This window comes from Phasianus colchicus, chromosome 8 (assembly GCF_987193195.1).
Source record: "Phasianus colchicus chromosome 8, bPhaCol1.hap1.1, whole genome shotgun sequence".
NCBI lineage: Eukaryota > Metazoa > Chordata > Aves > Galliformes > Phasianidae > Phasianus > Phasianus colchicus.
The window spans coordinates 2,663,711-2,677,994 of NC_143443.1; the positions used below are offsets into that span (position 1 = coordinate 2,663,711).

Below are 14,284 nucleotides of genomic sequence, written 5' to 3' on the forward strand. Positions count from 1 at the left end.
TTTGAAAAACAAAATTCTCTACATTTACACAGTAAAACACATTTCAATACATATGCAGTAAAACACATTTCAATACATATGTATCTTTTTGAATGGCCAATTGCATTAAACTGATTTTTAGAAATATTTAAATAGCTTTGTGAGTGATGCAGGAAAACAACATGTTTCTCAACATAAAATCAGTATAGCTATATGGTAGCAGGTCTTGACATGTGATGTGATTTAAATTCGCTTTGTGAAATGACTGCCTAGACTCAGTGGATTTAAAAACAGAAGTTCAATAACTCAGTATATTGTAACTCACTTGTGCCTATCTCTTCCAAAATGTCCATTTTTGGATAATCATGTTGAGGTTATTTATTTAAATTTAAATACCCCTTAATTTTCAGAGACATTTTCAATTCAATGCAACATTCATATTAACTATGTTTTAGTTTTACAAGTGGAGAACATTCACTCAAATCATGCCTGCAATTACGACTCATTACAGTAAAGCTGACCTCTGCACGGTTACCTTCTATTGCTTTCTCTACCATTTTTTCTCTGAATGGTTCTTGACCATTTTAATATCATTTTGTTATACCATGCCTCTGTGCCAAAGGTACCATTCCAAAAAGAACCAAAGAGAGTTGAAAACCACCACTAGGTACAAATACACAGGGAGGTGGTTCTTCAGCCAACATACACACACTAGAATTAATAGCAACTACTAAGCAATCCCCTCAGCTGTGTCTAGTGAAAGGGGAAAATTAAGAACCAAAGCATTTACCCATTTATTTTTATGAGGACTATTACCCTGAACGTGACTAACTACAGAGCAAGACCATCCCTTCATTGGATATTTCCAATCACTTTCCCAAGGCAGCAACCTAGATCAAACATTTTTTTTACCATAGCTCTCCTAGCATCCTACTACTGGTGCTTCCCTGTTTATGGCCCCTTGCTGCTTTTCCCTGATTTCTGTTGTTTGTAGTCAGTTCTCTCAACCACGACGACCTTTATCTGCAGCTTGCCTTTATTAACAACATAAAGTATAATAACAAACCCAAATACTAACCAAGTTGGCAATTACCTGTGCTGGCACGCAGTTCCTCCTCTTACGAGACGTTTTATTATTATATAATGCATTCGACCATTTTGAGATTAATTTTCAAGCACAACATCCATTAGTTTCAGAAATGCTTCACTCAAGCCCTTCGCCAATATATTCAGGCAGCTGCATCGTTTGTTCTGCTCTTAGCAACTGATTTTAACAGCTCTTGCTTCTTTTCTTCTATACACAGGAGAAAACTAGTATTTTGCAACGTTTAATTTTTATATGTTAGCTTCTAACTAACTTCAGAAGAAAAGGTAAGCTCCTGACTTACTGGCGTTCATAACAGCAGCAGATGAAGGTGTGATTTGCCATCTGCCTTGACTGCCTCTTGTTTCTGCAATTTATGTTCATTACAGAGCATGTCGAGTCTGTTACCCAAACTATTCAGCATAGGTAGCTTACCCTCAAACATATTAAACCATTACTTGTGCAATCACAGCACAAGTTTTGTTTGAGAAACACCACATAAAAGAAGATGGATTTTCATCTTGAAAATGTCAAACTTCTGCCTATAACGCTCAGCTACATTTTTCTGAAAAGGCAAACTTCCAAAAAAGCCATCGGCCTGACAGATCTCTGACGCATCGTGATGGATGTGACAGCTCTACTGCTTTACTGCAAGAAATGTGCTCCAACAGAATGAGACAATCAGTGGAGAATAATAAATCCAGTCCAGACAGTACAAATATTTTTTTGGTACATGCATAAGAAAAAACAAAAAACGAAAAATTGTTTGTATGTTTGTTTGTTTTAACATCTCAGGAACGCCACACGTTAATAAACTACTCCACTATCTTTCTTTAATATTACAGCATACTAGTTACACAACTTCATCTTTTCTTATCTATTTTGTCTGTCCAACATTTCTCCACGTAAAGTCTTGATGTGCATGTATGTTTTATTAAGCCAGTGGAGGAAAAACAAACATCTAACATTAAAATGCACTTTCCTCTGAAAAGAAAAAGAAGAAATTACCTTTTTTCCTGGTTCCTCTGACAGCCAGATGAACAACAGCTGCTCCAGAAGCATCTGCTGAATTATATCCCCATCTTCCTAGAAAACACAGTAGATTGACACTACATCAGGCTTTTGCCTTGAGTGGGCAATGTGATTTTTTTTTCCCCCTCAAAATTCCTGTTTTAAAGATAAATTAGAACAACTTTGCAAAAGTTAATTTCATATTCATAAATCAAAGCTTTCTCGATGAAGAATCTGTGTGATTTATAACCAGAACATTTTCTACCCTCTACCTCTTAAGTCACAGCCCTGACGTCAGCCTGAGAAGAAAAAAACCTAAGTATGTATTTACTGAAATTAATTGGCCACAATGCTAACGAAACAAGCTCACCTAAGTCACTCCTAAAGCACTGACAAAGATACACATGGTAACACGGGTACGTCCAAGGTTTTCAGTAAGCAGGCTCAATAAATCTTCAAACTGCTACGCGAATAGATTGATGGTTACTTGTGCTTGTGTATGATTTCAAAAATACATCAATATATCACTGTCATAACTCCATTCGTTCCATTTTTCATACGTTCAAATGCAGATAATAGTTAATGTTGTAGTAACCCAGACTGAATTAAACAGCACTGCACACACAGAACAAGAAGATACGTGAAGCCAACTCAGCAGATTTTGAAATGAGGATCAAAATATGAGAATTTCAATATCTAAAGAACATCTGCTTGTCTATGCGTTTTTTTTTCTTAAGACTGAAGTTGCAATGAAAAAGCAGAGCGAAGAGAGTAAGAACACTGTGCTACTCTTACACTCCTATACTCTGAAACATCGTGATCATATTTATAAAGAGGCTGGCATTAAATAAACAAGCACATAAGATGCGTAAGTCAAACACACACTGTATCAATCGTGTTTGCACATACCTAGTTATCATAAGATTTCAACATTTAACTTTATATTACACTCTTGGAAATAATTTCTTCCTCTGTTGCCATGGGTTATGCAGATAAAGTGCAAGAAGTCATTCCTATGGACTGGAATCTCTATTAACATAAGCTTGACACAACGCAGCAAGTTCTTAGTTACTCTCCCTAGGCTCAGAGGGCCACCACACACCAGTTTCTTCCTACATCACAGCTTTCTGGTTGGCTTAGACAATTATCAATTATCTAATTACTGAGAGTTTAAATAACATTCTGAATTTACATTTATTTTTAACAATATGCAAATATTTCGTATTAATATAATCAAATTGATTACTGCATCTGGAGCTATTTCTGAGTTTTCCATAACTGGCACTGCACTTCACCTAATCATCTCTAATTTTGCTATCATCCTATTACCTTCTGATACAAATGTAGGTTTAAAAATAATGCCATAGAGAACAAATCTGAAACTGATAACAACTCTTGCTGCACTGTGCCTTTTGTTTTTTCTCATTTTGCTACAAAACAAGCTTTCCAAACTTTCCCCTGATCAAATTTCACCTCTACTAGTAAAATTACTATTAGTACTTTTGAATAGAAATATATACATCGAAGCGTATACTAATAAAGATCAGGTGAAATGCATCATTTGAACATGTGCTTCACCTTGTTTTTTTCTTTTTTTTTATATCTATTTCATCTTGAAAGCAAAACCAACAGACAGCTGTACATCCACCATACCCTGATGGTATCACTTGATATCATTCTTCTCAACATGTAAAAGCACAAGCTTCTACTGTTCACAGGTGGCACATGATGTTACAGGAGAAGCATTATATGCATGTATATATAATAAATATTATAGCTATAGTATATTAAAATACTAGAACAAGACATTATCATGATAACATAAACTTCACGGAAATTTCAACTCCTGGAGATCTTCAGTTGTTCTTCATTCCAGTTCCAAAACCTATAAAGGATCACCAAATCTAGCTATCAGCAATATCACACCTACAATTATCTTGGTTAGCCAAGTTTAGTCAAGGCTTTTTTTTGGAATCTTTCATTTATTATCAAAAAGAGATTCCCAAATTGTTCACTGACAGAAATTTCCTTTGCACAGGAAAGTGCAATATGTCTGCAGAAGAAAAGGAACAAGGCACTTTTAGTTGAGGCATGGACTTTCAGAGGTGAAAAGGCTAAATATCAAAGGGAAAATGGTGTGGCTATCTTAGGAAGGAATATTTTCTGCATACAGCTCAATGTGTCAGCAGGATACGGACAAATAACATCATTAGAATCATATAAACAGTATAATATCCCAAGTTAGAAGGATCGAAAAGGATCAAACCCTACATCAACTACACTAAGTGATGGGAAAGACCTTTTGTTTTCATTCAGTCCAGGCATAAGCCTCCTATACCCATCAGTCAAATTGCATTCACAACTGGGCCACGCTGATCTCCAACTCTGAATAAGTCTAACATCAGATGAGAATTCAGTCCTCTAACTCCACTTCTATTTTCTGCATACATCAACAGCATCTAGGAACTAAGTTACCACAGCTTGGTGTGCAACACATCTCTATTTTGGGCTTCCTTGGTCTCCCCTGAGTGCTTTCTTCAGTTCATCCTTTTACGTCCACAAAATGCAGGAGCAGGAATTTCCTACTCTTCAGTAGGTGTCAAATCACATACCTTGCAATTCTGCCCTGCTCACCTATAAAGCATTTGCTTCAGACTCTCCCAGGCACGTAACACACCGCCAGCTGGCTCTGCAGGTCAGTAATTCCCTATGCAAAAGGAAAGCCTGCTTTTGGACAGCTGGGATCACGTATGTCTTATGCACTGGTTCTCAGTGCATTTCATAAAAACCCAAGAACCTTACTTTACACATATTGATTTTTAGCCTCTACAACGAAAGAGAAACGTGAGCTATGATATCTTCAGCTACCTGCAGGCCTACTGACCTTATTTTTAAGCTTATGAAAAGTACCACTCTGCATAAGCTGCTTCAATTTAATTGCAAAAACAAAGCAACAGGAAACAGATTTATTTTCAGTATCTGATTTCACTCACCAATAGAGACAACAATTAACACCGTTCCCCCACGTTACAGCTGAGGAATTTTTCTTTGATTTTTCTCTTCAGACATCAGTGAGGTGATGACCATAACTTGAGTTTATGGCAGAAGAAGAGTTTTAGCCCATTCAATGACTGCTGAAAGTCTCCTGTATGTACAACAGACTACAGGTTACCATCTAACATCCACAGAAGACTGTAATCTTGGGTTGGCCAGATTCAATCCTCATGATAAAAGAAACAGAATTAGATATAAGTAACAGTTAAATCTCCTTCTTAGTATTACTCCCTTCAAAACATTGCACTCTAAGCCTGATACATTTTCATGTACTCTGATTTAAACCTTAAAAACAAAACAAAACCCTGAATCTAAGCAAAGAAAATGCTCACTTATTTGGGCAATTTTTGCTTTCTTCATAGCATCTTGCCTAATTGAAAGTCCAAATGCTGGTAAGATGCAGTTCTTACAAATGTCATTACTCCAGCAGAACTGACACTCTGACCTTCAACTCTCATTTCTTTGCTTCAGATATGCCCATGTTTTGATGTATTCAGGGGAAATCTGCACTGCTGCTTTCCAAAAGAAATAAAAAGGGGAAGTCACCCATTTTAATGACTGTACAGAATGAGATTCAACTGAAAGCAACTATATTAGGCTAGCTTCTCCTTCAAATGCTTTAAGAAAGAGGTTTCATTCATGGTGACAAAACGGAAGGAAGGGAAGGGAAGGGAAGGGAAGGGAAGGGAAGGGAAGGGAAGGGAAGGGAAGGGAAGGGAAGGGAAGGGAAGGGAAGGGAAGGGAAGACCTAAACAAATGACAGATCAGTTCTTCACAGATTCAAGAGCAGATGCCACCATTTCACTATGTGGTTTTAGTTTGAAACTGTTTTTCACTTTTCGGCAAAACAAAAGATTCCTTATTAATTTAGGGACAATGAGATGCAAGTAAGTGCTGCCTCATTTTTGGTTGTGGATGCCCCATCCCTGCAGGCATTCAAGGCCAGGCTGTAAGAATTGCAAAGGCTTTGGTGAAATAAAACAATATAGGAATTAATAAAACAAATTCCTGCAGGTCAGCATCACTTAACAGAGTAGTGATTTGGTTTTCTACTTACTATTCTTGAACTATCTACCTAAATTATTGTGAATCTAAAGCATTACACAAACACAAACACTAAGATAACTGTGGCTAAAACTCAAGAAAACCCCCGTTGCTCTCAGATTTGTGAAGAAGGTTGTTTTTATTCAAGATAGCCTAAAAGGTGAAATTAAAAAATGAGGAGGAGGAAGTGCAACGTCTTCCAATGTTATTTTTTTTCCTCGCTGTGCATTACATTAGGAAAATCAGAGAAGTTATCATCTTTTACATCATCTAAGCCTACTTCACATGGCTTCCCTTTCATCACTGAAGATAACCTATTGCTTGGATCAGTGCTGTTAGAGCAGCAGCAGTGAATAAGTCTTTCTCAGAACTCCATGAATATATCTATCCCCACATGGAACAGCCAGTTTTGAGGCAGTAAATATGATTCATCCCTTCAACAGGTATGAAAAAGAAGAGACCAAATAATCATCCCTTGAATACTAGTTATGCTGTGTTGAAAGCTGGACCTGCCAAGACCTGAAGGTACAGAGATGACCCCAGGATGCTTCTACTGAGTGTAGGGAGAACTTCCCTGTAATTTAAACGTTCTGTCACGTGTCTGCCTTATGCATGTTGCTTTTACATACAATCTGCAGTATCCAGAGCCCTGGGTGGGAGCAAAGACCCAGAGATTGCTAAGAATCACCTGAGAAAATGATTCCTGTTTCTCATGGCCTTGATCAGACTAGTATTAGCTCTGTTGATGCTAGCACATCTGTCAGATGAGAGCTTAGGCAGTACAACAGAGGACAAATACGCACCGAATCTACACAGCCCACCAAAAGGTCAGGAGTTGGCAAAAGAAATAATGGCAGCTTTCACCACTGCCAACGCTCACACGCAGGCTCCAGGTGTGCACAGTTTGAACCTGTGTACTCTGCCCTTTGGCAGAGCTGGTGTATCAGCAGTGTGTTCCAGGAAAGGAATGTCCCTGAAGCTCTTCTATTTTCCATGAACTCCCTCCTAAGGACTGGATGTAAGTGTCTTAAAATCGGTCACTCTACTTTCTTCTTTGCTCTTCTCACTGGCCCCTATTTATCTTTCTGTATTCAAAGAGCATACAGTCAAAAAGTGTGATGTGCATAAGGGTCACACACAGTACGTACAGCTATCACTCTCTTTTACTGTACCAATAAATAAATAAGTAGGACAAAAAGGCAGAGAGAAAAACAGGATTAGCATCACGCCTACGTTACCAGAATACTTTAAGAAAGTTAAAGATCAAGTCTGCTTTAAGGTTGACTGAAGGTATTTGTAAAACTCATTGTTATACATAGTGATCTTATAAAACACACTGTACTGCAACCCCACGTATCTAATCAAGCCTTTCCAAAGGCAGCATCTTTCCTTCAGAGTTTTTCGTGTCTAGCCCGTATAAACGATATATATTCCTTTAAGTGGCAATGATTTCTGAATTATACATTTCCAACTGATTTATGTTCTCAGCAGTGCATAAAAACTTGACAGGAAGCTTTGAATTGATGAGGATTCCTACCTTGCTTGCACTGTTTTTAAAAGAACAAAAAAAAGCCCACAGTATAAAGACGCCTATTTGTTTGAGTTCCTTAAACAGAACCCAACTTTTAAGAGACTGCAAGGATTGAACAATGCCACCGAAGTGGTGAGAGGACATTCAGTATGAAGTAACACTAGTGGGAAGCAAACGCTGAAGCAAAAGATCTGCAGAGGCTGCTCTCAATGGCCAGTGCTGTACCTGAAATCACTCATTTCCATTGTTATCAACATGAAGAACTAGGACATCTCTTCTGAGAACAGGGACACAGAAGTCAGATTAACCATCGCTGCTAAGAAAGGCAATTTTGTCATTCAATCGCGTATTAAGATAATTAAATACTACAATTATCAAAAAAACCCACTTGTTAGGGAATAATATTTTCTTTTTTAGGAAAGACGCTTTCTGAAGGTTTTCCACAACAACTGTTTTTCAGCATTAGTGGCACCTGCAGCCAAAGACAAATAGTCAAAGTTCCCTGCAATGACTCAGACACAGCAACTTATCTTCTCCGAGCTAATTAAAGGGTTTTTCCTCTGAGCTGAAGCTATCTAATCATGCAAGTATTCCCCCATTATTAGAGAGGACTCTCTGGAATTAATTTTTCAGCATGATGCAGACTGAATTTAGTACCTGACTTTTTAATTATACAAGTTAGATGCAAATCTTCCTAAATTTTATGCAAACATGGAAAAGAAAAAAGCTAGGAGACTAACACAATCATAGGCATGGTCCTACAACCAAGTACTTAGCCACAAACACTCAAGGATCTCTGAAGATCCAGATAATCTATGAGGCACATCACTGCAAATAATAAATTCTGATGTATTTACAGAGTTACAGATCTAAATAGCAAATATTTCCATTCCCACACAACAGGTCAGATCCTGCAGCAGACTAAGGATAAGGAACTCCAGTGATGGTATGGAAGTAAACACTCAGTGCTCCCAAGAAACTTGGCTGCTACCCATCACCAGAAAACACTTGCAGAAGTCATTTCAGACTGTTCCATTCCCATTACTTCAGTTAAAGCAAGAAAGGGGATAAGTGATAGTCAGAGAAGTCAAAAGGACAGAAGAGGGGGAGAGGATCACGGAAGAGGTTACAACAGCCAAAACATTGAGAATTCCAGTTATAATCTGAGCTCCATTTTTCTGTGCTCACAGACATAAAGTGTACGAATAATGAAGGAAATGCAAAGCAGAAGCAAAGACAACAGGATTTTCTAAGGCTATGTGAGACTTCTGGTATGATTTTTAGTTGCTCCTTTTTCCTTATTTGTTCTGAGCTACTGAAGTAACACCTCCCCTCAGCTCTGGCCTCAGGCTTAGCCTAGCAAGATTTCAAAAGTCTTCTGTGCTTCCCAGGTCAGCTTCAAACCTGCCTCTGTTTTAAAATGAGGAGAGCACTGGAGTGCATGTGGTCAGGGATAAAAGTGGTAGCTATCTCCTGGAATAACCGGTGCTTCTTGTTCCAGCGTGACACGAAGACTAACATTCGATCATCCAGTAAGACAGACGCACAAGACTAACACCAGGGAGCAGCTCTGGGAGAGATACACTTGGAAGCATTCAGCTTGCTGCATTTCTTACCTAAGCTATTAAAGAATTGCACTTTGTGCTGGAAAACAAAGATCTAACCCACTGAGTGAAAACACTTCCTTTGTGTTGCATGCCTCTTGCACTCACTGTACGATACATCACCTGCCAATCAAACAAGTTAGGTGATACAGCCTTTGTAAGTCATCAACCCACGTCCTCAGCTGCCATATTCAGTCTCACCTGCAATAACACATCTTCTGGTTAATGTCATTATGCTCTTCTCTTTTAGATCTTCTTTCCTTTGCACAGTAATCAACCCATTCACACTGCCACGCCAGCCTGTAATTAAAAACCCACAAAAGCAAGGAACACCACGTGGCAGCTCCTCCATCTTGCTGTCTGTGTAATTACTCTGAGGCCGATAGCAGGACATTATTCCAACAAGTGCAGCAGGTTTGTTAAAAAGCATTGAGATTTCTCACCTTTTGTTATCCGTAAGTGAATTTCAACTGAGAAATTTTGTTTTTTCAAAAGACGACCATAATCCAAATGATTAACCAAAGTCTGCATGCATCTGACACTGCTAAAAACACAAAGACTGCACACCCTGACTTTCTATCAGCCATGCCTGATTAGATCTGTATATCATTTCTGCAGCTTTATCCTCAAGCTTTTTTAGCCTTAGCAGAAGGAGCAATTGGAAAGGGTAAAAAATCTTTCAAAGAGATCTTTTAATTTCCTTTTTAATCTTCATAATAAACAGAGTATGTCTTATTTCGCTTAGCTGAATTAGGTAAAATGTCCTAAAACAATGTTGGCTGATATCAATGTGAGGACAGTGGAATATCCTCTATCAGTTTCAAAGCTCTTTGCACATCTTTCTGGAGATGCTGGCCATTCCTGGAAATCAAAACTGCAAGGAATCAAAGCTTAGGTTACAGAGCACATTCTGCTTGAAAAGTTTTTATCTTCTCCAGGAGAAAGAGACCAGGCCAGTCTCTAGGGGCTGAAGCCGTTTCCCATCTCTTCCCCTCAGGAAGGAGATGGTGATCAGCAGGCTGCTCCCAACCATTTCTGCACCTCCTGCTGCACAGCAGCTCCATGCAGCAGCAGCACTGCCATGCCACCAGCTGGATAACCTGCCAAGGGGATACAAACGCAGCACAGAGGAGTTCAAGCTCTGACAATGACCGTGATGCTCCTTTTACTTGGTATCACAACTAACCAAAACCAAAACACTGTGTATGCAAGAGGCCTTTTAGTGCAGCTGCACTGCCTCAGCAAACCACCTGGAGTGCTGGCTGGGAAAGCATGCTGCATTTGCCACTGATGAAAAATCATTTGCTAGGTGAGGTCTGGGGGAGAAGAAGCGAGACACGACCTCCTGCTCTGCACAGATTTAGACCTGAAATTGCTCCCATGCGTTCACAGCACTGTTGTCCTGACACATCAACAGACCACGAAACCTTCCCCACTGCCCTAAACTGGGCAAAGAAGTTACGTGGATGGACAAGGCAGCAATGCTTCATTTTAAGGAGCTACAGCCTTCTGATCTGCTCTAACGCTGATATGAAGAGAGAAAAAAGGCAGTCAGAACAGACAATCAACGTGGTCCCATCCACGTGGGTGGATGAGAGCTTCCTTGTAGGGATGTAATGAAAAGAAAATTGAGATTAAGGAGGGAGAGGACAGGAAAATGGAATACAATGCAAGCACAGAACTCTGGGGTGGAAAGTGGTTGTTTAATAAGCATCAGGAATTTAACAAGCTCTAGAATTATGTTTCATTAGAAGAAACAGAGACCGTCCTAAGGGAAATGCCAAGCATCAGGGTATAGGCAACACTGGCTGCAGAACTGAACCTAACTTTGGGGATGACTGCAGAAGAAAACTGGAGTTTTCACAAAGACGATCCAAGGGTTCTCACCCTCCCACAATCAAGCCTTGAAATCCGGATCAGAATTTTCTTTCAGCAAAAGAACATCAATTTAGTTATGCCCAACATCAGTAGATTCCCCCACGTGCACAGTGGGGGAATCTACTTCCCTTCCCAGATACTGTTAAACAGGCACCTAAATGTTCACAGTCACACCACCACCTTGCTTGATGTAGGTTATGTTTAGTGCTATCTCTTAGGCTAAATTTCTCCTTGTCTGAAAGTTAGAAAACACATCGTTCCTCAAAGAGGGACTCGGTACTCTTTTTCACTGAAGGCAAAAGCACCAAAAATAAACAGAACAATTAAGTAACCGTTAATGGGAACAGTTTCCATTAAGACACTATCTAGAGGGTAATGCATGCATTCATTTAAAAACAAGAACAAAACCTTGGAACAGAAATGAATGCAGTATAAAAATTATTTAGTGGAACTTTTTAGCAGAAGTGATTACAGTAGTAATTCCACTGATAATCAGCAACGTATGGGGAAAGTTTCTGTATGATGTATAAGAACTGCTCTCATGGATAATTTTGTGGACAAGGCTGCAATTTAATCTAGCTAAAAATCCAACACATACAACTGAAAAATAAATGTGTTTAATTGTAATATGCTTCTGTACCAGCATAGAACAAGGAATAATTGGTCAGGAAGGAGTTCTGTAGAAATTAGGTCTTATTTTACAGAAGATCCACAGTCCAACAAATAGTTTTATTTCAAGAACATTCTATCCCAATCATGTGATTAAACTTTTAGTGCCAACTCATTACTCCTAATGAAAAGCTTACAAACAACACAAGGCAAACAATAAAGCCTCTGATACAACAACCACCCAACAGCCACGTTTCAGCATCAAAGCCAAACATCGAGGATTTAAAATTCTAGCACAAAAAATTATTGAACGTGACAGCCAATTTGTAATGTCATCATCATAACACACACCAGGATCATAGAATCATAGAATTGCTCAGGTCGGAAAAGACCTTAAAGATCATCAAGTCCAACCTCAACCTAAGCATACTACCCAACTCTAACAACCCTCTGCTAAATCGTGTCCCTGAGCACCACATCCAAATGGTTTTAAACACATCCAGAGATAAATCTGAACTGGGATTACTATCATCGCAGCTGCTAAATCTAGGATCATGAAATTCCAAAAAAGGAAAAGGAAATTAAACAACAAAAGAAGTAAAATTATTATTCCACTTACTTTGCACGTGTACTAAGTACAAAAAACAATCAACACGTTTTCTATGTGCATTTGGAAATGACAATCAAAGCAGCGAAGGTGATTCTTAGTGCATACATGATGTTACCATATATGTACAAATAACATACAATATGTGTACAAATAAGGTCAAAATGCCAAACCCTGAGAAGTACTGTCAAAAAACGGCCAATTCTGCAACCTTAATTTGGCCCCTCTGGGCACTCTGGGTTTTCTGTGATACAATGTGTGGCTGCATGGATTTTCTATGGGATCTCTTCCCTGACAATTGTAGTGGCTGTACAAGGCCAGGTTACCAACAAGCCTAATCTATTTTCTCCTTTAGAGTGCAATTATAGATTTAGAACACTGAGAAACTGCCATTGAGAATTACAGACTGAGCTTTGCTGTGATGCTCACTGACAGCACAGCAGCAACAGCTTGGAGAAATCTGAACAGACCTTACCAGGACACGAGGAGCAGCTTTCCTCCCTGGACAGACCAGAAGCAGAGCACAGAGGAATAATAAGGTGCAAAAAGAGCAGCAAGATTTCCTTTTCCACACTCAATTATGTGTGTGCCAGTTTTCAAAGTAGTAATTGTAGCATGCTAAATTGAACCACATGTCTATGCTTCTACAACTCAAGAGCTATGGAATGCAGACACAAAAATAACTGTGTGTAATATGGTTTAGGCAAGCCACCCACCTTCAGTGAAATAGAAACTGCGATGCAGGAGGTGGGAGAAAATCTATTTTTTGTGTGTGTGGCACTTGGGAGCTTTGAAGGACACGTAAGATCAGCTGTATCACGTAAGGGATTGTCTTTTATATGTGTTTATTTATTTAAATCAATCGCTTGTTTCATGGCAGGCTGCTGCACTGAGCTCAGAAGCTCACTTGCTCCCTGCGCTGCCAACAGCAGTGGGCTCGTTGCCACTGAGTGAAGAACATTGTCTTGCAGAAGCATCAAAAGCATCAGACGTGCTTTTTGTGAAATATACCTGCAAGCTTTTCGTGCCAGAAGAAAGTTGAAAACTTTGTGACACCGGGAGTTGATGTAAGTGTGTTTTGCTTTGACGCATTTCAAGCATGTGTTAAAAAATAGATTATTATAGTGTGCTGAAAACTACCTTTGGCTGTTACTTGGTGATGCTGAGTTCCACAAACAGATGACTAGCTAGCCTAGAAATGTCTCGTTAGTCCTACGGAGCGCTTTCTTTCAGCTAATGACAGGCAGTGTAGAAACACACAAATAATGTAAGAATGAAAAAAGTTAAGTGCGAGTCAAGTCAGCAGAGGATCAATCTAACATGCCTGGCAGTAACTTCAAGCATTGAGTCAGAAAGCGCTACTTGTATCACAACTGAGTGCTCTCACCAATAATTCCTTAAATCCATTATTTACCAGTTGTGAGCAAGGGACGAGTCCAGAGAAGAGGAGAACACTAAGATTAGCAGCAACTTCTGGTTAAGCAAGAGTTCGCAGATATTTGCACTCAATGAAAAACAACAACAACAACTAAAACCCAAATCTGCCTGATCCAAATCATAGACTCATAGAACTACTCAGGTTGGAAAAGACCTTCAAGATCAAGACCAACCTCAGCCCAACCATGCTATCCAAACTAACAACACATGACATGAATTTATCAGCTAATTTTTCAACTTCACCAACTGCTTACAAGTGTGAGCCTCTTTATAAAGCTTTTTTCCATCACCAGCTTTCCTACTTCCTTTTGCAATGTCTGTTTTCCCATTATTGGGTTGAGCTAGAGGACTGCAACACATGAGGTTTCATCCAGAATGCGATGCCTTGTCCTGCCAACATACTGGAAATTAATCTTGTCTGAGCGCACAGCAGGGAAGGTATACAG

At 39.2% G+C, this 14,284-nt stretch overlaps 1 protein-coding gene across 1 annotated transcript in view; it reads right to left on the reverse strand.

Moving 5' to 3' along the window:
- Positions 1-14,284, reverse strand: part of PCDH15 (protocadherin related 15) — an 858,090-nt gene that overhangs the window by 514,547 nt on the left and 329,259 nt on the right. Inside the window, exon 7 of the mRNA XM_090144727.1 lies at positions 2,072-2,149. The gene's annotated coding sequence lies outside the window, so the exon portion shown is untranslated. The remainder of the gene's footprint in view (positions 1-2,071; positions 2,150-14,284) is intronic.